At 33.7% G+C, this 5350-nt stretch overlaps 1 pseudogene; it reads left to right on the plus strand.

The window, feature by feature from the left end:
- The first annotated feature begins 1529 nt into the window (after positions 1 to 1529).
- Positions 1530 to 4987, plus strand: LOC106757014 (annotated as a pseudogene).
- The last annotated feature ends 363 nt before the right edge of the window (positions 4988 to 5350 follow it).

Raw genomic sequence — 5350 nt, forward strand, 5'->3', positions numbered from 1 at the left:
CTCAATGTTATTTGCCATTAAAATGTATCTAGATTTAAATTTAAATACGGATAAGCCCCATTACAATAACAGGGTGCAGGAAGCAAAAGCCCCCATGTGAATTACAAAATAGGCTGAGCCGAACTAACTGCCTAAGTCTATATTTATGCTAAAAAATTGAAGTTATCCATAGAATCATTATCAAATTCGAGGATCAAATTTTGAAATCAAGATAAAATATTTTTATTTTTTAAAATATAATGTAATAATTAAGTTTAAAATTGATAGAAAATTAATTATAAATAATGTAACAATAAACAAATAATCAGCTTTTAAATGACAAAAAGAGAAGAAAGATTAAAATTGAGAAAAAAAAAATTCACAATTAACCGAAAGGAATAATGTAAAAATAAACATTTTACATTACAAGAAATGTAGTTGCAAAAACTATCAAAGTGCACGTATGAATGTAAGTAGTAAAAACAAGGCTTAATACCGCTTTTGGTCCTAGTTTGGAAGGTTTTGTTCAATATGATCCTACCTTTTTTTAGTAACAATTGATCCCACTTTTTGAAAAAAACTGTTCAATTGACTCCCAAGGGACCAAACGCGGTATTAAGCCTTTTATTTTTCTTTTGTTCATAGTCGTCCCATATTCAAGTTTAAATTGTTTATTATCGTCCCATATTCAAGTTTAAATTGTTTATTGTAGTCCTTATTGTATACGATGATGACATGATTTTTAACATAACATTATGTCATGACTGTTAAAATAACATTTGGATAGGTGAATGCATGAAAGAACTTATTGACGTCGTAACCAGAACCGTTAGAAAATTGACGTCGAAACCAAAAAGAGTCAATTGAACAGTTTTTTTAAAAAGTGAGATCAATTGTTACTAAAAAAAGGTAGAACCATATTGAACAAAACCTCCCAAACTAGGGACCAAAAGCGGTATTAAGCCTAAAAACAATAATTTGAGATCATTAAGAATAAATGAGTTAGATCAACCCAACTTAATCAAACAAATCAATTTAAACTCAATTGTTTGAATCGGGTATAGAATTATCAAAGGTGAAGAAAATCAAGTGAACCAACCATGTTAATTAATTATGTCTTTTTATAATTTATAATATTTATTGTTACACTATTTATAATAAGTGGAGCATTATTTTGTAGCTATTGTTTGCATTGACCAATATAATGAGACAAATCAAAAAAATCCAAACAAAATATTTTCCAAAAGTTTCACGCGCTTTAAGGTACAACAGACCGTTGACTCTGCATTAGCTTACATTTCACTCTCGGAATTTCATGTTTATTCAAAGAACAGGGATGCCTTGACACAGCAAAACCATAAATTATGTTCATTTGACACTGTCAAACAATAATATTTTTATTATAATTATATTATTTTTTAATTTAAAATCATAATATATATTCTAATATCATTAAAAAGTATTGTTAAACTAACTTTTTCGTGATTCAAAGTTTGATTTCATTTACTGTCCCAACACGCTAACAATTATCATTCGCAGACCTTGTTCTAATGGCAACTCCAAGTTCTCGTAGATTCACGTACGATGTCTTTCTCAGCTTTAGAGGGGAAGACACGCGTTATGGTTTCACTGGTAACCTCTACAAAGCTCTCTGTGATAGGGGAATTCACACTTTCATGGATGATGACAAACTTCAAACCGGAGAGGAAATCACACCAGCACTTCAGAAAGCAATTGAAGAATCTAGGATTGCCATCGTTGTGCTCTCTCACAACTATGCTTCTTCCTCCTTCTGCTTGAATGAACTTGCAATCATCCTTCACTGCCAGAATAAAGGGCTGTTGGTTATACCAGTGTTTTATAAGGTGGATCCTTCTTATGTCAGACATCAGAAAGGTAGTTATGAAGAAGCATTGGCTAAGCATCAAATTAGGTTCAAAGCACAGAAGGAAAAGTTACCTAAATGGAAGATGGCTCTGCGTCAAGTTGCTGACTTGTCTGGCTATCACTTCGGAGATGGGTACCCACCTTACCAATGATTTTATTCGATTGAAAATTAGTATACGTATCAAGACAAGGATACAATGCTTCTAGTTTAGCTTAATTACAATTTAATGTTTGGAACAGGGATGAATACCAGTACAACTTTATTGAGAGAATTGTTGAACAGGTTTCCAGGGTGATTAGTCGTGCTCCTTTACATGTTGCGGATTATCCAGTTGGCCTACTGTCACAGGTGCTGAAAGTCAAGAAACTTTTGGATGTTGGATCGGATGATGTTGTCCACATGATAGAGATCCATGGAATGGGTGGGTTAGGAAAAACAACACTTTCTCTAGCAGTTTATAATTCCATTGCTGATGATTTTGATAGTTCATGTTTTCTTCAAAATGCAAGAGAAGAATCAAATAAACACGGGTTAAAACACCTCCAGAACCTCCTTCTTTCAGAAATACTTGGAGAGAAGGACATCAACTTAGCAAGTGTGCAAAGAGGAATTTCAGTGATACAACAAAGGCTTCGTAGAAAGAAAGTTCTGTTGATTCTAGATGATGTTGACAACAGAAAGCAGTTACAAGCATTTGCTGGAAGATTTGATTGGTTTGGTCCCGGCAGCAGAGTTATCATTACCACTCGGGACAAACAGCTGCTAAAATCTCATGAGATTGAAAGAACTTATGAGATGAAGGAATTGAATGAGAATGATTCTCTTCAATTGCTTATATGGAATGCTTTCAAAAGAAAAATAGTGGATCCAAGTTACGAGAACGTGTTGAAACGTGTAGTAACTTATGCTTCTGGTCTTCCATTGGCTTTAGAAGTAATAGGTTCCAACTTGGTTGGAAAAAGTGTGGAAGAATGGGAGTCTACGATTGAACTTTACAAAAGAATTCCTAACGATGAAATTCTAGAGATACTTAAAATAAGCTATGGTGCTTTGGGGAAAGAAGAAAAAAGTGTCTTTCTTGACATGGCCTGTTTCTTTAAAGGAAGTAGTTTGGAAGAAGTTGAACATATACTTGGTGTTCTTTATGATAACAACATGAAACATCATATTAGGGTGTTGGTTGAAAAATCTCTAATAAAGGTTCGGGATGGAAGGTTTGGTGTAATTGAAATGCACGACTTGATTGAGGACATGGGTAGAGATATTGACCAGCAAAAGTCACCCGAAGAGCCAGGAAAGCGCAGGAGATTATGGTTAGGGAAAGATATCATTCATGTTTTAAAACACAACAAGGTAAGTAAGCTTCATCGATGACTGATATGCTTTCTTAGCTTGATTAATATTTTTGTCATCTGTTCAGATCATAGTATTTTTTTCTCTCTTAACAATTTGCAAAGTTCTCTAAACACGTGAATTTTTTTGGATTCGTGAATGTGATTTTTGCATATTAACAGGGAAGTAGCGAAACTGAAATCATACGCCTGGATTTGTCTATATCTGATAAAGAAGAAACACTAGAATGGAATGCCAATGCCTTCAGAAGGATGGAAAACCTTAAAATACTTATCATTAGAAATAGTACATTTTCCAAAGGTCCCAATTATTTTCCGGAAAGTTTGGGAGTACTGGAATGGCATGGATACCCTTCAAATAGTTTACCATCAAATTTTGATCCGAACAAACTTGTGACATGAAAGTTACCTCACAGTCATTTTACGTCATTTGAATTCTCAAAGGCAAGCTTAAAGAGTATTTTCCTCATCTTGTTAATTATTAAAAACAACATAAATATCTTGACTTTTTTTCTCTTTATTTTCTTTGCAGAAGTTCGAGAATCTAACTGTCTTGAATTTTGACGGGTGCAAATTTGTAACACAGACACTATGTCTGATCTCAGAAATTTGGAGAAAGTTTCATTTAATTGGTGTGAGAGTTTAGTTGCAGTTCACGACTCAATTGGTTTTTTGAGTAAACTTAAAATATTGCATGCGGAAAGTTGCATCAAGCTTATGAGTTTTCCACCTCTCAACAAGCCTAGAACTTTCATTTTGTTCCAATCTTGAGAAATTTCCAGAAATACTAGGAAAGATGGGAAACATAATGAAACTTAAATTGTACGACCTTCCCATTAAAGAATTGTCACTGTCGTTTCAAAATCTTATTGGACTCGAAAAGTTATCCTTGTCATGTGAAAATGTTCACTTACCAAGTATCATTGCCACGATGCCTAACTTGTATTATTTTTATTCTGCTAATTCAAAGGGGTGGCAATGGGTAAAATCAGAAGATGCTGAAGATAACGTAGGCTCAGTGGTTCCTTCAAAGTTATATTGGTTTTCGGCAGAGTCTTGCAACCTGGATGATGACTTCTTTTCAACAGGTTTCATGTGGTTGGCACATGTGCATAGTTTATATCTAGACCACAATAATTTCAAACACCTTCCTGAATGCATCAAAGAATTTCACAACCTCAACGAGCTTAATGTGAGTCATTGCAAACATCTTGAGGAAATCGGAGGGTTTCCACCAAAATTAAAATATTTCATTGCAACAAACCGTATATCTTTGAGTTCCACCAGCTTAGACATGTTGCTAAATAAGGTTTTGTCTTGCTTTTGAATTTTTTGATTGATAATACGTTGTGCTTTTAATGTTGGTAAGCTAATGAGTTCTTTATGAATTATGTATGACTAACAGGAACTATACGAAGCTAGAAAAACTGAGTTCCAGTTTCCAGGAGCAAGTTTTCCAGAGTGGTTTGACATCAAGAGCAGTGGACCTTCATGTTCTTTCTGGTTTCGTAATAAGTTTCCTGCCAGAGTTCTTTCTCTTCTTATTACACATACGGATACAGATATGTATAGTATCATTACACCGTCTGTGTACATTAATGGGAAATATCGAATAGGCTCACGCGTATGTCACAAGAAAATGGAGAGGATGTTAAAATTCGATCAAACATACCTCTTTGATCTAGATAGGCATTGTAATTTGTTTGAACAACCTTTAGAAAAGGAATGGAATCGTATGATGGTTACATATATGATGAAAGTTTTTTAAGTGCCTCAGTAGTTAAAGTAACAATTAAAGCAACAGGAATTCATGTATTCAAAGAGGAAAATATGGAAGACATTCGGTTTGATGATCCTTATATCATGGAAGACATCATTGAAGAAGAAGAAAAGAAGGAAGAAAAAGAAGAAGGAGAAGAAGATGAAGAAGAAAAAGAAGAAAAAGGCACATGAAGAAAAAGGAAATAGCATCATGGAAGAAATTCGGTTTGATGATCCTTATATCATGGAAGACACCATGGAAGAAGAAGGAAGAAGAGAAAAAAAAGAAGAAAACAACAGCATGGAAGCCATTCGGTTTATATATATATATATATATATATATATATATATATATATATATATATATATA

The sequence above is a fragment of the Vigna radiata genome, chromosome 1 (genome assembly GCF_000741045.1).
Source record: "Vigna radiata var. radiata cultivar VC1973A chromosome 1, Vradiata_ver6, whole genome shotgun sequence".
Taxonomy (NCBI): Eukaryota; Viridiplantae; Streptophyta; class Magnoliopsida; order Fabales; family Fabaceae; genus Vigna; species Vigna radiata.